This window comes from Oryctolagus cuniculus, chromosome 3, assembly GCF_964237555.1.
Source record: "Oryctolagus cuniculus chromosome 3, mOryCun1.1, whole genome shotgun sequence".
Classification (NCBI taxonomy): Eukaryota; Metazoa; Chordata; class Mammalia; order Lagomorpha; family Leporidae; genus Oryctolagus; species Oryctolagus cuniculus.
In genome coordinates this window covers 60,246,867-60,271,405 of record NC_091434.1, presented here as the reverse complement: position 1 = coordinate 60,271,405, position 24,539 = coordinate 60,246,867, and the positions used below count along the sequence as shown (strand labels likewise).

General features: G+C 40.9%; 1 pseudogene; it reads left to right on the top strand.

The window, feature by feature from the left end:
- LOC138848865 (AP-3 complex subunit sigma-2 pseudogene) overlaps window positions 1-20,500 on the top strand; it is a 104,843-nt pseudogene extending 84,343 nt beyond the window's left edge.
- Window positions 20,501-24,539: the final 4,039 nt, after the last annotated feature.

Genomic DNA, 24,539 nt, shown 5'->3' with positions numbered 1-24,539 from the left:
TTTTTCTATCGTAGACTAGATTCTTTCTTTTGACTCCTAAAACTGAGTTACTGAAATATTTTAGCCAAAGAGATAGGAAGTATTCTACAAGAAGACATTTTAACATTAGCCCCTGTTTTTCATTTCTATGGTGTAATTTAAATAAGACAAATGCGTGTGTGTGTGTGTGTGTGTGTCTGGGGGTGGGGGAGTGGTGGTAGAACTCTTAGTTGTAAGTTGTATTTATTGGTTACTGATAAGCTAAAAAAAATCCTTTGGGTTATCAGGAACACTCCATTCAGTAAACCATGCTGACCCTGGCCCCATAGTAAAGTTTCTAAACCCTCTTGACAGTTGAGCCTCTAATATCTGTCATCAAATTCCCTCTAGATCCTTTCAGCTGCTTATTTGATTGCCCAGCTGACCCAAAGTTCAACACTTTAAATCTCTTAAGTCTGTTTTTACCTAGGGGCATGGAGCAAGACTGCTTTAATTTATTCCTCTTCCTGCTACTGCTGCCCCATAATATGCTCTTCTAGCTGCATGGGATGATTTTATTTTCTCATTGAAAGTCAAGGAGGCTGCAAAGCCATTTAGCGTAACAAGAGCAGGTGGTACCAGGTGCTAGAATACGAGACTCCATTACATCGGGAGAAGGTACAAATCACCCAGGAAGGGTTCTTTGGTCTACAGAGCAGCTGGGGTAATAAGGCATCGAGGTCTCCATGAGGATAGCAATTTCTGTTTTCAGAATGAATAATTTTCCACATACATAGATTTCTCAAGGCATCTGTTTGCTTTTTCTCCTTAAAAATGTCTCCAAGACCAAGCTCTATCGCTTGCTAAGTAGTAATCTCAGGGTTTTACAAGAGTAGCCTTTGACTCAAGCTTAATATATCTTTGACTCCGTTAACATAAGCTGCTAATTCCATGAAGCTCCCTATTGAAATTCCATGCTTCTGTTTCTGAGAAACTTCAAGGAAGGACAATGACTTCCAATCCTAAGAAACAAGAGATCACCTCGGTTCCCATGAGCAGTGTGTGGCAAATATGTGGCACCGAATGAATCAACAATATTAACATTAATAGCTACAAATTAAGTACCTACTAGGAGCAAGTGATGCACATAAATACAACTTTGAAAAACTTAATACACATTACTTCCCAGTTATTAGCTGAGTAAATTGAGGTTTGGGGAAAGTAACTAAATGATAGCCAATTAAATCTTAGCCAGTAATTCTGATTCCTGTAGTCTTTGTTACATATTGCATTATATGGAAAAAAAAATCTGATACACAAATAACACAATTTGCACTGAGCAGCATGCTCAGATGGAGTGGAAACTTTCTTAAACGGAAGATTTCTAAACTCTTAAATCTCACTTTCCAGATGTCTGTGGTTCTACTCGCTACAAAATTCTCATTAACATTCAATGAGGCCAGCGCCGCGGCTCACTAGGCTAATCCTCCGCCTTGCGGTGCCTGCACACCGGGTTCTAATCCCGGTTGGGGTGCCAGATTCTGTCCCGGTTGCCCCTCTTCAAGGCCAGCTCTCTGCTGTGGCCAGGGAGTGCAGTGGAGGATGGCCCAGGTGCTTGGGCCCTGCACCCCATGGGAGACCAGGAGAAGCACCTGGCTCCTGCCATCGGATCAGCATGGTGCACCGGCCGCAGCGCGCCGGCCACGGCGGCCATTGGAGGGTGAACCAACGGCAAAGGAAGACCTTTCTCTCTGTCTCTCTCTCTCACTGTCCACTCTGCCTGTCAAAAAAAAAAAAATTCAATGAAACACCTGTGGATGATCCCTTGCTAGCAAATGAAAGATGGAGGAATTATTTATCACTTGGTATGTACAAGGTACTATGCTAGATGCAGGGATAGAAGAGGGCATCTGGGACAAAGGACTGTCCTCTGCTTTCAGGCAGCATCCAGAGACAAACAGGAATCGTATTGATTTTCTGTATAAGTATCATTGGGATAAGTACTATGAGAGGACTTCAAAAATTCATGAAAAGAGATTAAAAAGTTTGGCAAAGCATTTTTGAAATGCATGTACACTTTTTTCACAATATGCATTTTTACATTAATTTTTTGAAGATCTCATACATAGTCCTAAAAATTTTTATACCAAAATAAGCCCATTTTTTCATTCCATTTTCCATGGACATTTGGAAATACTCTTGTATAATGAAGGTACCAGTAAAGTTCTGTAAGAAGCTGAGGAGGGAAAAAACAGGATCAAGGAAACCTTGCAAAGGAAGTGACATCAGAGTTGAGCATTGAAGAATAACGAGAATTTGACAGATTAGATAGTCAGGTCTCACACATTTGAAATACAAGTAAGCCTGACATACAATGATGAATAAAGACATAATCTTGTCTTAGTCTTTAGATGGTCTGTTGTGTATCAAGATATTAAAATGGGACTCTTACTAAGTCAGTTTCTCCTGAAGCTCAAAGACCAACATCAAGTATCAGGTTAAGTTCAGGTACCAGATTACCCACACAGCGATGCAGAATCTATCAGGTTAGGTCTGCCAGCATTGATCAACAAAATCCAGAGGGCAGGAGAAACAGGAGAGAAATTGAGAAAAGAGAGGGGATAGAAATGTGGGTCTGGGAGCAGAGAGTGGCATTGCAAAGTCAACAGGGAGGATTTCTTTGGAGACAAACTGAATATTTTATGTTTTCGTTTCCTACCAAGTGATGAAATATGCCCTTAAGAGTTTGCTTAAGACAAGAACCCTTGACTCTTGCTAAGAGATTCTCAAGAAGAGAGACTAAGGTACCAGTTGCCCCACCTGACAGCTGTCATCCCCATGAGGAAACTTAAGCTCTGAAATGCTATACAGGGGAAAGCAACCATACCTGCAACCCATATGGGAGACCCAGATGGCCCAGCCCCAGCCATTGCAGACAACTGGGAAGTGAACCAGTAGATGGAAGATCTGTTTCTGTCCCTCCTTCTCTGTAACTCTGCCTTTCAAATAAATCTTTAAAAATCCTATTCTGCCACAAAAGCACAAGACACCTACTGTGCTGATTACTTTTCCTCCTGGGGAAAAGGGTCAGACTCCAAGTCGGTGGCCAGGAGATTGGAGAGCTGCAGTTGCAGATGCCATCAAGCTGCAGGGCCAACTTCCAGGTCTCCATCCTTGCATCCTAGGAGCAGAGGAGGAGGGGGATATACAGCTTGGAGTTCTTTGTTTGTTTGTTTGACAGGCAGAGTTGGACAGTGAGAGAGAGACAGAGAGAAAGGTCTTCCTTCCGTTAGTTCACCCCCGAAATGACAGCTATGGCCGGTGCTGCGCCGATCTGAAGCTGGGAGCCAGGTGCCTCCTCCTGGTCTCCCATGCGGGTGCAGGGCCCAAGGACCTGGGCCATCCTTCACTGCCCTCCTGGGCTACAGCAGAGAGCTGGACTGGAAGAGGAGCAACCAGGACAGAATCCGGCGCCCCAACCGGGACTAGAACCCGGGGTGCTGGCGCTGCAGGCAGAGGATTAGCCCAGTGAGCCACAGCACCGGCCTGGAGTTCTGACGTTATTGCTTTGGATTAGATATTTTTAATCCTGAAATGAAACCCTAATTTTTCTTTGAGACAAAGTGCTCCTATTCACTGGCTCACTCCTCTAATGCCTGCCACAGGTCATGACCCCAGCAGAAACCAGGATCCATGGACTCCATGTCTCATGTGGGTGGCAGGAACCCAACGACTAGAACAGTCACTGCTGCCCCTGAGGGGCTACATTAACAGGACACAGGAATCAGGGAATCGAACCCAGGCAGTCCACTGTGAGATGAGTGTCTGAACCTGTCATTTTAGCTGTCAGTCCAAATGCTCACTGGGAGGCATTGATGCTCATTCCAACCTCAAACTTCCTAACCCAACTGCTCTCACTTTATTCCCAGTGGAAGTGGCTTTGCCTGTCACCCACACGCTCCCTTGGCTGTAATCTAATTTTTGCTTTCCCTGGGAATGATCCATCATGATTCTTATCCCACTTATCCAGTGCAGGAGGTCTAACACTGGCAGCCAGCAGACTTCCTGTCTTTTAGGAAATGGCTGGGCACCTCTTAATTGGCGGATAGCTAAAACAGTTTAGAGTTTCAAAACCTGCTATTCAACCAGAATCTAGGATGTTTTCACAAATGCCAAGGCTACTCACACAGTCCTTTTGGGGCTGTATTCTTTTGAGATGATTGAGATGATTAAAGATTCAGTGCACCTGGTGAATGAGTCTTTTCAATGTATCAGAAAAGGATCTGCATTCCAAATTCATCTGTGTCCAACATTACAGATGAATTCACTTATATATTTTGGCCTAGCTCTAAGACCAGGATACTTTGGCTAAACAAAGGGTGAATAGGCCACACCTTTCTCTGTCAGCCTTAGAGAACCCACTACAAATATTTCAGCTCATACAGAAACAATTTATTTCCTCTAGTTGGGATTCAGGTTCCTGCTAAATTGAATGTGGTTTGCCTTAACTTGTCTATAACCTGCTGTCAAAGTACCTGCTACCTGTTTGGATGTCTGGTCACATTTTGAAGATCTCTTAACCTTTATTTGTTTTGTCAAGTTAATTATTTCTCAGGAGGTAAATGCCAAGATTGGCAGCCAGCCTGGCAGGATATGACCTGGAGCCAGTGAGCAATGTAAGCATTGCTTTCCTCTCGGGACGGATTGTAGCTCCAGGATTGAATCTGAAGGAAACTTCATACATATTTCTAACACAGAAGTCAACATCACTGGTGGAATGAAAGTTTGTCCTGCTGCCTTACGTTAGCTATCCTAAGCTGGGTCAAAAAACAATCCTCTTTGCCAGTCTTTAACAGTTGGCATCAACTATCTGGGACCATTTCTACTCCCAGCTCTCTTGTGACATTGAGGATGCGAAAGAAGTAGAGGAAGGAAAAAGCTTTCAAATCTTATTAAAGACATTTTGTTAACCAAGAATATTTTATCAACTTTATGCTATATATGGGCTGGCTTTGTTCAAGAAATCCTGACTGAGCATCTGTTACATAAAAAGCATGTTTTTACATAATTTGTTAATGCTTACTTTTGAAGAGTTTGCACAGAAATATCTAAAATTTTTGCCTAATAAGTTTGTTCATTCAGGATTTTGTTTAAGCAGCAAATGCATCATTTTCTAGAACTTTAATAGGTACCTTCCCTGTTAGGAGGGGTTCGGCACCCATCCACTGGGCCCTTTCTCTGCTTCCCCACCTCTGAGGTAACCTCTATGGCAACCCCCCCATTCCTTCTTCCAGGGACCCCATAGAATACAGTTCAAAATCATTGCTCTACACAGCACAATATGATTCATGTACTAAAATCATTCCTGCATGGGATTGTTCCAGGAACACGTCTGTTGGTGAATTTAGACGAACCTGTAGTGCTCCATGGGAGCTGCAATAACTCAATGAGCAAAAGGTGATTCTAGATGATGTCATTTTTTAAAAGCCTGTCAGCTTTAGCATTTGGCACATTGCAGGCTAATGAAAATTGCTGCTGCTTTGGGAGAAATAATCAATGAGGGATGTTTATTACAATGACACAATGTAAGGAAAACATTAAGGCTAGCTATTTCTCTCATTTTCATTCTTTCACAATGCATGACTTTTTTATGTATCCATTCTTGTTTCTACAGAAACTGATTTGTACTTGAAAAATAATAAATATTCATCTCATATGGATTTTAAAGGTGACTGATTTGTAAAAATCAATAGCTGTCTTTTGCCAGCTCGTGGACTGACATGATTGCCTTTATTTTCAAACATAAAATGATTGCATTAAAATAACATTAAGAGAAATATCAGCTGACACAGGAAGAGAAATTCTTAAATGAAAACTGCTCCAGCCAGCTTTAATCAGTTCCGATCATGCTTTTTATTATAGTGCAAATGGGCTCTATTAAAAGGAAAGCCAATTCCAGATGATGATGCAAATAATTATAGCTGCCTTTTGCCTCTAGTTAGTGTCATTAACTAATGATTTCAAAATATGAGATTTATTTTACAAAGAATATTTTCCTTTAACAATGAAATAGTGAAATTTGGGCTTTGGCTATCTAATGTCAAATATGTAAATGAACTAAAGACTTGAATATTTCAAAATACAGAAACAATCAACAATCAGTTACTTCATATGGATATACTTAAAGTTCATTACTTTAGCAATTCTCAAACTAGCTTTGTTTCTATATCCCTTTAAGGCTGACAAGTTTGGTATATTCCACTTACCCTGCTCATTTCACCATCTGAAATTACAAAGTATATTATGTCATTGAGAAAATGTACAGCAAGGATCTGTATCCATCTTGTTTCTTTTTTATCTTTGACTAATTAGTTTAAATGTGAAAATGTTCTTAAAACAGGTTGATATTCTATATTACAGCAATCCATGGAATTCTTATTTGAAAAATTTTGAATAAATGTCTATTAATGATTTTTTAAACATAAACTTGGAGACACTCGTTTATAAGAACACAATTATAGATTTGGAAGTTTTAAGTAAAAACACATTTAAACCTCAGTCTGAGAAAATTTCTAATTATTATCTCTGATCACTGAGCCTGTTCATTGAAATACTTGAGGTTTTTTCATTCTCCTAAGGTCTAATGATATTCAAACTGGCTAGCATTTAATGTTACCTTTCTTATTGATACATTAATTTTTAACTGGTTCAGCTTATATACTTCTATAATTTTGCATGTTATGGAAATTGAATTTTTTACTGTTGTCTCCCAGTAGATATTTAAGAATTTTCAACTATATGCAGGACAGTGAGCCGACAGTCTCCAGCTATCTTCCTTTCATCATCTGTCTTGGCTTTCAAATCAAGGCCAAGGTTTCCTGAACAGTGCCGTCCGACAGCTCTGCATGAGTAGTAGGGTTTGGACATCTCCACTCAACCTAGCACTTCTCTAATAAGCAATCTTTGTATTGAGGCTCTCTATTGTGTTGACTAATACTGTCAGATTGCATCATGACCCAACCCTGCTTCCTCCACCTTTCGTCTTCCAGACATTGTCTCCAGCGAACCATTTGTACACCTAACTCTGCCTCAGCATTTGCTTCCAAAAGGAACCTGTGGACACTCTTCTGTTAGCCTCCAGGACACTTCAGAGATACTCATGTCTTTATCATTGCATTCTAAATATCTGTCACATTGGCTAAATAATAAATGCTCAATCAGGTCAATTTTCAGTATAATAAAGAAACCTCAATGTAGGTATAAATGCTAACACAAGTGCCACATGTAAATCATTTTTGTTGGATTGTGAATATGTCAGTTCATAAATGAATGTTATACAGAAGTTAGTGACTAATAGAACATTTTCTGTGGGAGTTGAATTCATTAGGGTACAAGTTAATCATTGCCTCTATTTCTCAAAGGGTTTCCAGTCTAGAGGACAGCATTGTCTGCAGGTTCAGGTTTTTAAAATATTGGATTTAATCTGTCCAACTGGAAACTGTTTAGATATTTTAATTGAAGTGATTTTGAAAAAGGTAACATTGTAACATAGGACGACTCATATTTGTGTCTATAATCACTGGAAAAGCAGAAGACTAAAAGGAAAATGATCCTAATAGACAATTACAGCAATCATGATCTTAGATCATCATCAGATATTGATGCCTACAATACACCAGATATTTTACATTTTAAATCTTAATCCCCAAAGAAATCCTAAACCATGAATACTAAGAATGAGGAGGAGGGGGAAGTCTGAAAGAAAATACTTGTCCCAGTTTTTTTCTAGTACAAAGTCAGTAGCCGAGGATTGAACCTAGATTCTTGTTATTTCAAAGCCTATAAACTTTCTGGGATGTCAGACTGCCTCTGTATAGAAATAAAGGTTCCTCTCAGCTTAGAAATGTTCTGTGACTTCATCTAAGTTAAAAATGGGGATCATCACTCCCAGACTTGAGGTCAAGAATGACAAGGCATGATCTGATAGCATGCATTCAGGTAAACAGGATGTCATTGTTAAGTCTGGAAAACTGAAAAATTGAAAGCCAATAGAATGAGCTAAGTCACTTTTAAATATTAAATATTTTTAAATATTTAAAAACTATGAGTTTTTTTAAGTGCCATAATAAATAAACCAAAGTCAGATCAAGAAAACATTTAGTAGGGAATCAGGTAGATACATTGAGTTCAGACTTGAAGCAGTCTTCTAGAATAGGCATCAGAAAAAGGGGCCCTTAGGCCAAATCTGACCTGTCATCTGTTTTGGCAAGTAAAATCCTAGCAGGATGCAGCCACACCACTCACTTCCTCATTGTGTATGGCAGCTTTCATAATATCATTTTTTTAAAGATTTATTTTATTTATTTGAAAGAGTTAGAGAGAGGTAGAGACAGAGAGGCCTTCCATCCGTTGGTTCACTCCCCAGTTGGCCGCAACGGCCAGATCTGAGCTGATCCGAAGCCAGGACCCAGGAGCTTCTTCCAGGTCTCCACACAGGTGCAAGGGCTCAAGGACTTGGGCCATCCTCCACTGCTATCCCAGGCCCCAGCAGAGAGCTGGATCGGAAGTGGAGCAGCCGGGACTAGAACCAGTGCCCATATGGATGCTGACGCTTCAGGCCAGGTGTTAACCTGCTGCGCAACAGCACCAGCCCCCCATAATATCATTTAGTGGCCAAGTGAGCATTTGCAACAGACACAATTTGGCCCACAAACTCTAAAAAGGAAAAGTTGGCTGATCCTTGTTCTAAAAGGTTTTTTTTTTTTTTTTTTTGGACAGGCAGAGTGGACAGTGAGAGAGACAGAGAGAAAGGCCTTCCTTTTCCGTTGGTTCACCCTCCAGTGGCCACTGAGGGCGGCGCCCTGCGGCCTGTGCACAGCGTTGATCCAAAGCCAGGAGCCAGGTGCTTCTTCCTGGTCTCCCATGTGGGTACAGGGCCCAAGCACTTGGGCCATCCTCCACTGCCTTCCCGGGCCACAGCAGAGAGCTGGCCTGGAAGAGGGGCAACCAGGACAGAATCCGGCGCCCCAACCAGGACTAGAACCCGGTGTGCCGGCGCCGTAGGCAGAGGATTAGCCTAGTGAGCCGCGGCGCCAGCCTAAAAGGCTCTTAATTGAGCTTGTGAGTTTAGATCTAAGGCAGGGGTTGGCTAAACATTTTCCTTTTTCTTATAGCTTGTTTCCTTTAAAACTAAAACTTACTTTACATGAGGATAAAAAGGGAAAGGAACCAGAAAGTCAGGAAATATGGAGAAGTACACCACTAAGGGACTCTGGATGAAAGGACTAGAACCCCATCTCCCAGCTGTGCTCATGAGGCAGCACGGTCCAGGAGATCACAGCCGGGAATGGAGTTGACTTGACTCTCCAGATCTTCGCCATCACCCATTTCTCCGTTTGTCTGAATGCCTGGGTCCTTGTTTTCAGCTGCACATTTTAGGCTTTCAGACCATTAATAGACTCTGCTGCATCATCTCTGGTTGCTGTTTTTGGTTCCCAACCCTTTAAAAATATAAAGCCTGGCTGTATGAAACAGTCTGTGGTGCTACAATCATCCTGCAAGTGACCATTTGCTGATTTCTTGATCTAAACATTAAACATTGGTCGGAAATAGATGTTCACCTTCGATCAATAATTACAGATTAGAGCTGAGGTGAGAGACTAAGCCATGTGGGGGGAAATTGTCTTTATAAGCCAAAATCTTTTTATTTTGCTGGTCATATGTATTTAAATAGATTTCCTCTTGAGCGGATTAACCTGTGTCCTATATGGTCTTAATTAGGTGAAAGAATTGAGGCTTTACCACTACTACATGGTGTATGTCCTTCAAAAGTTATTTCTTGTTTCATTTTGGAGACTCTGTCATTTCTTCCGCGCAGGTTTGGTATCTCAAAGTGGAAAGTGACTGCATCTCTGGGGAGTAATGAAGGTCTACCTGGCCTTTGACCCACATCCCATCCTTTAATTTCTTGTGGGTTACAGGCACAGTTTACGGTGTCTTCACTGATGTCCATCCATGCCCTTCTCCTTGAACGGATTGCAAACATTTACTCTGCCAGTTGCCTTTTCCGAATCAAAGTGCAGTTTGGTAATATTTAGGAAGGCAGAAAGGCGAGAGAAGTCTCGCTTCCCTACCAATATCTGATCATTCTAAGTTTTCCAATGTTGTAAAACACATTTGTTATAAGTTGGTAATTCATTCAATAATATAATCATTTTAAATTTATTGGACACTATGTGCCAGATACTCTGGTGTGTACTGTTTATAGGTGAGAACTGTTGTTAACCCCACTTTACATCTGAGTAAACTACTTTTACTAGAGATAAAGCAACTCACTGGAAATCATATCTAGCAAGCGGCAGTGCTTGGATTTGTACCCAAGACTGTCTGACCCCAGGAGTAATCTCTTCTCCACTAACTCCATGTTGCATTTGTGCTGAAGTATAATAACGTCATTTGTCACTCTGCTGCCTATCCTGAGTTTCATGACATTTGAAAGTAATTATAAAATATCATGAAAAACATTAAGGTGGAGAAAACTTTCGGGGTGTTTCAATAATTTTTGGTAAATTTGGAAACATCAACCTGTGAATTATCTTCTTTCTGCTGCATGACTGGAAGTCTTTGGCAGTTAGCGGAGTAATTATGTTCAAGAGCTCAGAAATGTCCAACATACATAACATAGAAAGAAATTAGTGTTAGATTCAAATGTCCTTCATGATATCATTAATGTTTTCTCAGATCCTGTAAGTCTAGAAAGCTGGATGTTTTTATGAAGTATTTTTTAGCTTGTTCTATGTATATTCACAAAAGATATATATATATATCTTCACAAAAGATAATAAAAAATGTTCTGAGACCAAGTTATGGGGGAAGAATTCAGACTGATGCTAAAAATTAGAAAAATACTCTGAATTCAGTGTGATCAAATTCAATAAGAACAATGCAAGATAGTATGCTTAAAAATTATGGTTTCCAGGGGATTCCAATTCAATCCCATCAAGGTGGCATGTACCAATGCCATCTCACTATTCCAAGTGATCAATTTCAGTTCACAATTGATCATAATGAAAGGACTAAGAGTCAAAGGGAACACATAAACAAGTCTAGTACCTGCTAACACTAACCGATAGAATAAATAAAGGGGAGAGTGATCCAACATGGGAAGTGAGATACTCAGCAGACTCATAGAATGGCAGATGTCCTAAATAGCACTCTGGCCTCAGAATCAGCCCTAAAGGCACTCGGATCTGGCTGAAAAGCCCATGAGAGTATTTCAGGCATGGAAAGCCAAGACACTCTGGCCAAAAGATCTCTGTGAGTGAGATCCCAGTGGAAAGAACAGGTCTTCAAAGAAGGAGGTACCTTTCTCTGAAGGGAGGAGAGAACCTCCACTTTGACTATGACCTTGTCTAAACAAGATGAGAGTCGGAGAACTCAAGGGGCTTCCATAGCCTTGGAAACTCATGACTGGTGCATAGGGAGAATACTGATGCCATAAACAGGAGTGTCAATTTGTAAAGTCAACAACAGGAGTCACGGTGCACTTACTCCTCATGTAGGATCTCTGTCCTTAATGTGCTGTACATTGAGGCTTAATGCTATAATGAGTACTCAAACAGTATATTTCACTTTGTGTTTCTATGGGGGTGCAAACGGTTGAAATCTTTACTTAATGTATACTAAACTGATCTTCTGTAAAAAAAAAAAAAGAAATTATCAATTCCCAACTTGACCCTCACTGGGATTAAACATGACAATAGGTCTGATCTGATTTCATCATCATTTAAAAAAATCATCTATTATTTTTCACTTTATGTTTCTGTGTGGGAGCAAACTGTTGAAATCCTTACTTAATGTATACTAAGCTGATCTTCTGTATATTAAGATAATCGAAAATGAATCTTGACGTGAATGGAAGGGGAGAGGGAGTGGGAAAGGGGAGGGTTGTGGGTGGGAGGGACGGTATGGGGGAGAAGCCATTGTAATCCATAAATCGTACTTTGGAAATTTATATTCATTAAATAAAAGATAAAAATAAATAAAAAATAAAAAAAATGGGGCAGTGAATGATTGCAAACCAGAAGAGTTCCATCTCCTCTCCTGATTCCAGCATTCTGCTAATGCAGACCCCAGGAGACAGGAAGTGATTGCTCCCATAATTGAGTCCTTGCCAGGTACATTAGATACCTGGATTGAGTTCCTGGATCCCAGCTTTATCATAGTTCAGCCCTGGTAATTCTGGGCATTTGAGGAGTGAATTAGCAGATGGAATCTCCCTGTCTGTTTCTGCAGCTCAAATGAATGAACAAATAATTTAAAAATGTATACAAATAAGATTACATGACTGTATAAGTGAATTAATCTATGGAGAATCTGGGGTTATTCAGCCCTCAAATTGGGGGAAATGATGAAGTGTGTGGGAAATTAGGCACAGGAGGCAATTCAAAGATGGCACCCAAAGGAAGTAAGGTGGGCAGTGCCCAAAGGTCATTTACCACCAAAGCTGATTGGCTGCGCAGCATCAGGGGAGGTGACAACTGATGATGAGTGTGCAGACATATGACTGGTCCTGTAAAAAGTCACCCTGTAAAATGACCTCTTAAGTAATTGATTGGTCCTTATGCCCTGCCCCAGTAATCCTGTGGTCTTGTGCTTTAAAAGGCTCTGCTACACGTGCAATAAACTGAGTTCTTGCTTGCTTGACTTGACTCCCTGCTGCATCTGATTGTCTCTGGGATCAGCAGGCTGGGGAACAGGCGAGCGGCACACTTACCTTTCTTCGGACCCAGTCCATCCTCGTTCAGGTGGACTAAGACCCAGCAGAAGTGGTTGGGATGATGGAGAAGCAATAAAGAATGCAGAATAAGAATATTGATAATAATATTTTGTGCTTTGCATAACATTGAAATAAATATGAATCTTAAACAAAAAAAAATGATGGTTTCCCCAAAAATATAAAATCATTTAATTCTGAATAATGATATAGGAATAAAAGACTGAAATGTGATAGCAAACCATGTATTGAACCATAATGCATTGCATTTAATCCTGTAGACTGTTCCAAAAAATGCATTGATGAAAATAATAGAAATAATTTCTTAGGTATTGACAAGTCCATGGGAAGAAACTTCTTAATGAATTGATATCCATAATGTAAAACAGAAATATACATAAATATATTGATACTTTTTATAATGTATATAATACTATTTGATCATCATAAAAGCTGTATTATACTTGGAGATGAGTAAACTAAAGGTTACAGAAATGTGTGTGTTGGCTAAAATATGATTAAAAGACCTATACTGAAATTATGGCTGGCGCCGTGGCTCAATAGGCTACTCCTCTGCCTGTGGTGCCGGCACACCGAGTTCTAGTCCCATGATAGACTAGTCATCTTTAGTGACACCAAAATACACATTTTTAAAATGAATTAGCCAAATATTAATACATTGCAAGGATTTATTAACTCATTAATGAGAGAACTAATAACAGTAAAACATCTTGAGGTTGGATATGTGTAAGAATTTTTTACAGGAATGTTTAAACAAGACTTCAAGTGCACATTGATGCAAAATTAGGTAATGTGCAATAAGGCAATAAAAATAACCTTTTGGGCTATCTTTACTATTAAACAACTTATTTTCATCCTTACCAGACAAGGTCTATGAATCATGTAACTTCGTCAAGCCAGCGACCTTAAACTGTAAATAATAAAGCCAAACAAATGTGCGTCTCACAGGCACTTAATTCTTGAGAGTGTGAGATGACCACTTGTCCTGTTTTCCAAGAACTAAGGAGTTTCCCAGACACTGGACTCTCAGAGATAAAATCAGAGAAGTCCTGGGACATTTGGCCACATTAACAGCACCCCGGTATGACACTGAAAAGACATGCTGCATCCTCCTGACCCTATTCCAAAACAATTCTTCTTAACAAAGAGGTTGCAATAACGGTATTCTATCTTGCTGGTCACTTTAAGCCTTGAAAAAAGCTAAAAGTATGAATATATAGACAGTCTTGCAGTTTACCTTAATTTGGAATTAGCCCATCAAAAATAAAACTTTTTGTTATTTATTAAAAGGCTGCTGTTCAGGATATGTCTCTAAGAAATGTTATTGTAGGTTTCTACCACAGCACATTTAGCACAGTTCCAATTTAGTAACCCATGGAGAACAGAACAGGACATGATCCCTTATTTATTCAAGTGATTCTCATCTTCTCACACTTCATGTTTATGTTCACCTGCAATGCAAACTTTATTTTATAATAATCATCTGTGGTATATTTACCATTCTGCATTCAGTGGGAGAAACTCACCCAAGATAGGTTAATGAGAAATTTCATGTTTTTTTTTAATGATGGAAGAAAGCCATAAGATTTTCTAAAGCCATGATAGTCTAGAATATAGCATATCCACAGACCTCACACTTCTCCCTTCCACCATTCCTACCAGTCAATTCAAACATGCTCCAGGTCAAGGTTCTCAGGGTGTCACTCAGGAGTCTGCAACCATCAAAGTCCCCAGAAGTGTGTGTGGAATGGCTGAGGGAGATAACCAGACAGATGGGCCATGACTTTCAGAACCTAAAGACCCAAGGGTGATGAGGGGAATATGGTAAGTGTTCCAGAGACCCTGGGATGAGGAAGGTGAGGGTGCTCCAAGAGGGCTGAGAGCTGGCAGACTGCAAGAGCCCAGCTGTTCTAGTCCGTTGCCTATCTCCACTCATCTTGTTACCTGCCCTAGTGTTAAGAGGAAACACCCCTGTGGAAGGCCAGTCTATGTCATCTATTTTTGTGTGTACCTGAGCCTGCCCTTTGCTGTCTCACTGCCATATTCCAAACTGTTCAACAAACATTTCTTCCAAGCCTCTTCAGGAATTTTTCTGAGTATACTTCTGATAATATAAATTCGTCTTGCATAACATAATTTGGTTCAAACTGCAGAATAATACTAATTTTTTAGGATTCTATGTATTCAAAAAGCAGAGCAACAGGGTAGGGAAAGAAGGGAATGAGTGAGCAAGAGAGTTATGTTCCATTTGCTGGTTCACTTCCCAAATGACTGCAACAGCTAGGTCGGGGCAGGAGACAGGAACTCCATGCAGGTCTTCCACGTGGGTGGCAGGTGCCCTTGTCTTCCATTGCTGTCCCAGGCACATTAACAGGAACCTGTATTAGAAATGGAGCAGCTGGAACTTGAACTAGCACTCTGATATGCAATGCTGGAATTGCATGCTGTGGTTTAACCCACTGTGCCCCAGTGCTAGCCCCAGATGACACCAATTCTTGAAAGAGCAGTATAAGAAAATAGAAAGAGAAGTCTTTTAAAAAGTGGCAGGAATTTAGAAATAAGAAACCTTGCTGTTGGAGAATGGGGCTGAGGCAAAGGCAGACTGTGGGTTGATCAGTGTTACTCTCCTTGGAGTCGATTTTCTAACCACAAAATATTAAGTTGCTACTACTTAGTGAGTATTTTTTTCCTTTTTCTGCTCTAACATAAGCAAGACAGAAAAATAATACATCCGTTCCTCCCCCTTGTCTGCAGTTTCACTTTCCACAGTTTCACTTATCCATGGTCAACCGTGGTCTGAAAATATTAAGGAGAATATTCCAGAAATAATTTGTTCTACAGCCTTGAGGAGTGTAATTAAAATCTCATGCTGTCCTATCCTGAGCTGTCCAAGGTGTGAATCGTTCTTTGTATGGTGTAACCATGCTGTATATGTTACACACCCAGCAGTCACTTAGTAGCTGTCTCAGCAATCAAATCAACTGCCACAGTATCACAGTGCAAATAACCCTTTCAGAGAGAGAAAGCAGGAACATATTCATGTAACTGTTATTGCAGTAGACTTACAATTATTCTGTTCTGCTATTTTTTTATTTTTATTTTTTTATTTAGTAAATATAAATTTAGAAAGTACAGTTTATGGATTACAATGGCTTCCCCCTCCATAACTTCCCTCCCATCTCCCACTCCCTCTCCCATTCCATTCACATCAGGATTCATTTTCAATTCTCTTCATATACAGAAGATCGATTCAGTATATATTAAGTAAAGATTTCATCAGTTTGCACCCACACAGAAACACTAAGTGTAAAATACTGTTTCAGTACTAGTTATAGCATTACTTCACATTGGACAACACATTAAGGACAGATCCCACATGAGAAATAAGTACACAGGGACTCCTGTTGTTAACTTAACAATTTGACACTCTTGTTTATGGCGTCAGAAATCTCCCTAGGCTCTAGTCATGAGTTGCCAAGGCTATGGAAGCCTTTTGAGTTTGCCAACTTCGATCTTATACTGACAGGGTCATAGTCAAAGTGGAAGTTCTCTCATCCCTTCAGAGAAAGGTACCTCCTTCTTTGTTGGCCCCGTTCCTTCCACTGGGATCTCACTCACAGAGATCTTTCATTTAGGTTTTTTTTTTTTTTTTTTTGCCAGAGTGTCTTGGCTTTCCATGCCTAAAATACTCTAATGGGCTCTTCAGCCAGATCTGAATGCCTTAAGGGCTGATTCTGAGGCCAGAGTGCTATTTAGGACATCTGCCATTCTATGAGTCCGCTGTGTATCCTGCTTCCCATGATGGATTGTTCTCTCCCTTTTTGATTCTATCAGTTAGTATTAGCAGACACTAGTCTTGTTTGTGTGATCCCTTTGACTCTTAGACCTATCAGTGTGATCAATTGTGAACTGAGATTGATCACTTGGACTAGTGAGATGGCATTGGTACATGCCACCTTGATGGGATTGTATTGGGATCCCCTGGCACGTTTCTAACTCCACCATTTGGGGCAAGTCTGATTGAGCATGTCCCAAATTGTACATCTATTATTAACACCTTACTCTGCCTAATTTATAAATTAAATTTTATCATAGTTATATATGCACAGGCATAGTTATATAGGCACATAGTTAGTTATATATGCACAAGATAACATATAAGGATACACAAGGTTCAATACCATCTGTTGCTTCAGGCAGCCATTAGTAATCTCAGAACAGACTTCCTAAGGAAAATGGGGACTACTGTAATCTCCTAGGAACACTTATCACTGCTGAGAAGAATAACAAAAACTGTCCAAGAAAAATAAACCCCAAAATAACAATCATGGCACATTTCGACAACTTAAATACTCACCACAACTGAAAATCTGAAAGACGCCAAAAATACTTTACTGTGGCTGAACTGGTCTCTAACTTTAGTGAACTGGAAGGAACCAGGAGTGAAGAGGTGGTTCTCAGATCACAGCTTCCCGAAACAACCGAACAGCAGAACACAGGCCATGGTGTGTACCGAGAACCTTCGAATTCAACTTTCAAAAGGTAGATCCATAAACTTACAGGTCAACATATAAAAGAAACCTATCCAGACTGCTTTGAGGTTCTAGAACTTTCCATGAAACACTCAGAGTTCGCTCACCTTCCTACTCCACCCTCTTCTTGTGTGCTTGATGTCTAAGGCTGCAAACTCTGAATTTAATAGGGTGAAATGGCACAGTACCCAACTCCCTCCAAGAACAATAGCCATAGAACAGAAGGAAAACTGATCAGTACTATGTCTGGAAATGAACCATGATGTGGTAGTAGCTGGAGAAAACGGGGGTGGAAGACTGATATTGGCCAATATCAGGACCTTATTTCTTTCATTGCAATTGCCAACCAGGCTAATTTACCATGCTTTTGAGAGGACTACACCCATAACCCAGACAATGTCAGCCCTGGTTCCTGGTGCCACTGTAACTTGTGTTTTTTCTTTACCTTAAGGTATTCTATGGGAAAAAATGAGGAAAATATGTGCCAGAGAATATGTAACAAGTATTACTTGGCTTTTAAACTGACTGATATTATGATTCAGTATTATTTACCCATTAAACATGTTTATGCAGGCCCAGAAAATGATATAGAATTATACACTGCATAACAACTAAAGATTGTCTTATTTATAAAGAATTAAAGGACAATGCTTTGTCCCCTCTGAAATTCATGTTGAAATTAGTTAGTCTTCCCTAAAATCATGTCAGAGCCTAATTCCCAAGGTAGCAGTTTTTGGGAGCTGGGACTTTAAGAGGTTGGCAAGTTGTTAGGAGGGATTAATATCTTTCCCACTAGAGTAGGATGCTTCTCAAGGGACTGGATTAGTCACCTCAATAGCAGCTTGTTAAAAAAGGCAATGCCACCCCTTGTGTTTTGCTGGCTCTTCTGCTAATCTGCTTTGTTACAACACAGCATAGGGTCCTCACCAGATACAACTACCCAGTCTTAGGCTCAGAGTCTCCAGAAATAAACTTTTCCTTTATAAATGATCAGGTCCGCTTTTGTGTTGGAACAGCAGAAAATGGACTAAGGCTGCAGCCTCTAATGGAGGGTGGAGGGAAATCTATAAATACATTGCTTTAATTAAATTTAATATACTACTTTAAGGGAAAACATTAACTGGATAGTTTTTTATCTTTCACCAGATCACATAAAATGCAGTTGACAGGGGAAAAAAAGATGGATCAGATGAGTAGAAAAATGACAACTTAATCCTAGAAAGTAAAGATAAGTGGAGAACACTGACTTCAAATTCACATTTGTTCCTGCTTATTTTTATGTTCCTTGTACTTGATAATAGATGTTACATTGCATCTATTCTTTGCATATTTTTATTTTCCTCAATTAAAATCCTGTCTTGTGACTACTACCCAGATGCAGCTTTAGGGTTTAACTCTACCCTTCAAGCCTAGAAAGAGCTCTCTCAACTAAAATCATCGGGCTGTAATTCCATGTCTGTAACAGTGTCTTAATTTATACAATTTCCTCTATGCCATCTCATATATATCTACATACAACATACAATATCTATCCAACAATATAGAATATTTTTTTAAAAAGTTATGATTCTTTGATTTACTTCATAGTCTTAAAAGCACCCCTTAAGGAGCTGATATTGTAGTGCATCAGGTTGAGCTGCCGCTTGCTGCTTGCAATGCTTGTAACCATGTAAGAGCGCTGTTTTGAGTGTTCGCTGTTCCAGTTCGAATCTAGCTCCCTGCTAATGCACCAAGAAAGGCAGAGTAGGGCCCAGGCGCTTAGCCCCTACCAATCATATGGGAGACCAGGATGGAGTTCTTGGCTCCTGGCTTTGGCCTGAGCCCAGACTATTGCAGCTATCTGGAGAGTGGACCGTCAGATGGAAAATCTGCCTCTCTTCTCTATCACTGTGTCTTTTAAGGAGTACTTTTTAAGATTTATTTACTCAAAACAACATACTATTTTTTCTAAATTTGTTGAATAATACAATTACAGTGAACAGACTTTCAGATGAGTTTTTGTTTTAAGAATTTTTTCAAGGAAGAAAGATGCTTGAAAATGGCATGATGGGGGTCGGTGCTGTGGTGTAGTGGGTAAAGCCACTGCCTGCAGTGCCGGCATCCCATATGGGCGCTGGTTCTTGTCCCAGTTGCTCCTCTTCTGATCCAGTGCTCTGCTATGGCCTGGGAAAGCAGTGGATGATGGCCAAGTGCTTGGATTCCTGCAGCTGCACGAGAGTCTGGGAAGAAACTCCTGGATCCTGCCTTCAGATTGGCCCAGCTCCAGCCATTTCAGCCATTTGAGGATTGACCTAGCAGATGGAAGGCCTTTCGCCTTTCTCTCTCTCTCTCTCTCTCTCTCTCTCTCTCTGCCTCTCCTCTCTTTGTATAACTCTGGCTTTCAAATAACTTTTTTTAAAAAAAAGAATGATGGGCAATTCTGGTTTTCAGTAACCACAGAAAGGCCACAGCCAGTCCGCTTCTACCTGTGTTTCCCAGAAGAAATTCAGCAGCAGGTTGTTGTAGAGACTTTCCATCTAGTCCTCAAGCGGGATGCTGACATCTGTAACTTCTTGGAGGGTGGAAGTTTGCTTGGTGGCCCTGACTACAAACCAATCGACCAGCACTATGCTACACTCCACTCTGTAATTTGTGTGGATTCGTCAGAGTGAACTTGGGTTCTTGGAACTCGTCCAGCTTTCTGTGGTGACCCTGGATAAGTGTTTTGAAAGTGTGTGATTTGGATTTGATCTTCCATATGGATAAGGTGCACTACATCCTCCAGGAAGTGGTGATGGGGAGCATGGTGCTGGAAACAAACATAATGAGATCTGAGCCCAGCCTGAAGCCCAAAACAGGTTGGAGAAATCCGTGGATAGCCTTGCAGCCCCTGCGTGGGCCATTTGTGCCATGAGCATCAATTGTCTGAGGCCCATGGAACAGCAACATCGGCGGTCTTAACATCAAAGTCCCCAACTTGTCCAGTTTGAGGGAGGAGAATTTGATGAGCTCCAGTCCTCAAGCCTTGGAGTCAGGCCTCAGGACCTTGAACCTTTCTGCACGGTGTGCAGGTGGAAAGGGATTCCCACTTCCACAGCTAGGCTGGGCTCTGCTTTTACCTGTGGCCAGGCTCATCTCTGATACTGTGGCCTCTGCAGATGTGGGGATTGGCCCAAGGCACTTGCACCTTTACCTCCCTCACCCAGCTACTCCCACGGTCTGGGGACTGCATTGAGTAGGCCACCTGCTTCCCTAAACCCCACCACTAGGACTAAGTACATTGGAGTCCTCAGCCTTAGCACACAAGCTGCAAGTGTGAGGTCCTTAGCATCTCCTGGGAGTGAGGTGGCTCAGGAAGAAGAGGGCTGGCCCTGCAGATTTGGTGGCATCATGAGGAAGGTAAGGGCAGGGTCTATGAGAGCAGCTACTCACCTGCTGACTCTGCAGCTGTGTTACATCTGGAGCCCTTTACAGTGCCAGGCTCTCTGGTTACCACCTCCTGCAGAAGGTGTTTCCCCACCTTCGCTCTCACTCCTGTTGTCATGGGTTCTGAGGTGCAGGATACAGTCCACACCTGGTGCATGCCCACCACACCTCTGCAGTAGGGGAAGCACCCTCATACACCTGCCAGAGAGGGTCCTGGTTGTGAGAACAGACCCTGAGTCTGCCAAAGGCTACAGCTGACAACCTGTGGAACATCTCGGAACAGTGACTCTTCCCAAGTTTAAGAGACACCCTTCTCTGCCATGGTGTAGAAGGCGGTCTCCCCTGCAGCACTGGTTCATGTCCCTGCTGCTCTTCTTCCAGTCTAGCTCTCTGCATATGGTCAGCTCTCTGCTTGGGCCTGTGGAAGATGGCCCAAGTGCTTGGACCCTGGTCCCCATGTGAGAGATCTGAAAGAAGCTCCTGGCTCCTGGCTGCAGGTCAGTCCTGCTCCTGCCATTGTGGCCATTTGGGGAGAGAGTTATTCTCTCTCTAACTCTGCCTCTCAAACTTTGTAAAGAAAATACACCTTCTTCATGAGAGCAGAAAGTCCAAAAAAATCCTTTTTAGAAAGAAACAGCAAGAAAATCACCTAGGGAAAGGGCAGACAGAAGAACAATATAGAAAAATCAAGGCAAAGAATACATTTCAAATCATGTTAAAAATTGTGTTGTTACACAGAAGGAAATCAAGGCGCATAACTTTTCAACTCAAGAAACATGGCTGAGTGAGTTACAGTAAGTCTGTGTCTGTCTGCTCTCCCAGGAGTCATTCGGGGCTACCTGGTTTTGCCTTTCATTACTTTCTCTTACTTAGTAACTTGCAAATTCTTGGGGATGAACTCTAATCCTCTGTCTTGAAATAACAAGTGTAAATATATTTATTCCAGATCTAAAGATCAAGACGCTTCTGTTAGAATCCTAGTTCTGTGGTTTATAAACTGTACAGTTAAGTAATTCACTCAACATATTTGACCAACTTCTCATTCTTATGGCAGCATGATAACAGTACCTAAAAGTGAGAGAATCTAATCCAACAACATGAGAAAATACATTGAAAATATCAACTTTTATGTAATAATAAAGTTTCTTATTTTTACCTCATTCAATGACTGAAAGCACATTTAACAATTTCCAACCCAGAACTTGTTCTTTTTCTTACGTTTTTTTTTAAAGATTTATTTTATTTATTTGAAAGATAGTTACAGAGACAGGCACAGCCAGAGAGATATCTTCCATCTGCTGTTCTACTCCCCAAATGACCACAACGGCCAGAGCTGAGCTGATCTGGAGTCAGGAGCTTCTTTCAGGTCTCCTACGCAGGTGCAGGGGCCCAAGGAGTTGGGCTGTCTTCTGCTTTCCCAGGCCATAGCAGCAGAGAGCTGGATCAGAAGTGGAGCAGCCAGGACTCGAATCCACGCCCGTAGGGGATATCGGCGTTGCAGGTCAGGGCTTTAACCTGCTGTGCCATGGTGCCAGCCCCTTTCCTTATGTTTTAATACTGTTTCCCATTATTGTCATATCCAGCTAGGACAAAAACTTAAGGCTACTTTGGACTCTTTCTCATCTTCATATACTCATTTGGTCCTCCCTGCTGTTCCCTTTGTCCTTCCTGCTATAGCCTTGGAGGTGTGCCTCCCTTCCTACTCCCATTTGTGTCTGTGCCTGTTTTTTTTTTTTTTTTTTAGATTCATTTACTTAAGATGCAGAGCTATAGACAGATAGGGAGAGACAGCTCTTCCACCCACTGGTTCATTCCCCAGATGGCCACAATGGCCAGAGCTGTGCTGATCCAAAGCCACTAGACAAGTGCTTCTTCAGGTCTCCCATGTAGGTACAGGGACCCAAGGACTTGGGCTATCCTCCACTGCTTTCCCAGGCTACAGCAGAGAGCTTGATTGGAAGAGGAGCAGCCTGGACCTGAACTGGCGCCCATATGGGATGCTGGTGCTGCAGATGGAAGCCTAACCTGCACCACAGCGTTGGCTCCCTCTGTTTCCTTAAGAAATTATCTTTTTCTTCTGGATTGGAGCCCATCTTGCACACTGCTATTCACTTGTCTAAACTGTTGCTCTTATCTTAACTCTCAAATTCTTTCAATAGTTCCTCCCCCAACCTTAAAGTAAAATTTTCTAACCAGGACTTTAATTGCCACCCACATCTTGCTCTGTGTTAACCTCTCTGAATGTGTTCCCTTGTGTTTGTTCTTTAGGCCTCCCAATTATTTTCTTTCAACATACAACAGCATGAATGGTGAGAAATGGTGTGCAATGGTGTTATGGAAAAATGAGGCCCTGAGATCAGTGAAATATAACTGTACAGGGTGTGACGGAGAAGTCTGCATAAAATTGCATGGGATCAGGGTTTCCTAAGAATATTTGTGCTTTTGCCTACTTCCATTTTGTTCATATATACATATGGTATACATTACAAATGCTCTATATGATAATTTCTTCTAAAAATTATTTCTAACTAAAACAATAGATCTAGGACCAAAACTTTTGCAGAAACTTAGATACCCAGAAATATAATTCACCCAAATAAAATAATTTAATACAAAAAAAACTGCATACAAAAACCTCCCCTAAACACACATCCACATGCACGCATACACTGCCCTTTAACACTAGAGTTTTCTTTCTCTGAACAGAAGGCTCCACTGCATTATGTCAGTTTTTGGGAGGTTTCTAACCAATACCAGTTTGCAACAAAATTGAAAGAATTATAATTGATGAAAGAATTAAAGAGATGGATGTAGGTTTGATTTTTTTTTATCACAAAGAATAATTTTAGTCCCTCTAATGCAATACTTCATTTTCTGCCAAATGCCTCTCTGAACTCTGTTATAGATTTTTGGTTACAGTGTATCCTCACATGTAATGCAGGCAAGTCATTGTTAAAAATCCTTCAGTCCATCCTGCCATTTTCTCTGCCTTTTCTCATTGGTTGTAGAATTGTATCAAGTCTACCTCTGGGATGGTTCCAGGATGTTGGTTTCCTGTCTAGAGACAGAGCCAAAAGAATAGCAAGCATAGTGAGGTGTCTTCAAAAGATAGCACCATCCTACCTTTACCTTTCCCAGAGTTTTTCATGGACGTGGTGACTGCTTCCTGGGTATCTTTCAAAGCAGGAATCAATAGCCCAAGAGAACCCCAAATTGTCCTAAAATCTCCACTAGTAATGCTAAATTATATAAACAATACTCAATGTGTTTCTGTTATCTTGTGCTCTATTTCATCCTATTATTACTAATATTATCATTTTGATTGGATGGGGCTTGAAGATACAGCCTGAATGCCAAGAAAGGAACCTCTAAAAGATGATCTCTTCCCTCAGTCCCTTTAAACCATACAGGATGAACAAGGGCACACAGAGAGGAGAGTTGAAGAACTCAATGACAAAGTACAAATTGTGTGATGCAAATGGTTAAGGGGTCGTACACAAATACCTACTGGACAAACAGAAAACTCATCCCTGGGAATTTGCAGTGTGACTCAGTAGCATTGAGGAGGTGGATGTTGGGGCTCAGTCAATCTTAAAGTAACACTTAAAACTTCTTATTATATGCCAGCAGAAATGAAGCAATACTTATTATGATGTAGGAAGCCAACCAGAGTATCATCTCCAGGTTGTCTTGTATTTTTTTTTTTTTTTGAAGAAAATGAGAAGCTGTCTCCTTCCTTCCCTTTCTCCCTTCCCCTTCCTTCCCTTCCAAGTCTATATAGAGATCGAAGTTCATTCTAGCCTTTAGTTTTTCATGAACATACAAGGGTACTTCAAAAGGTACATGGG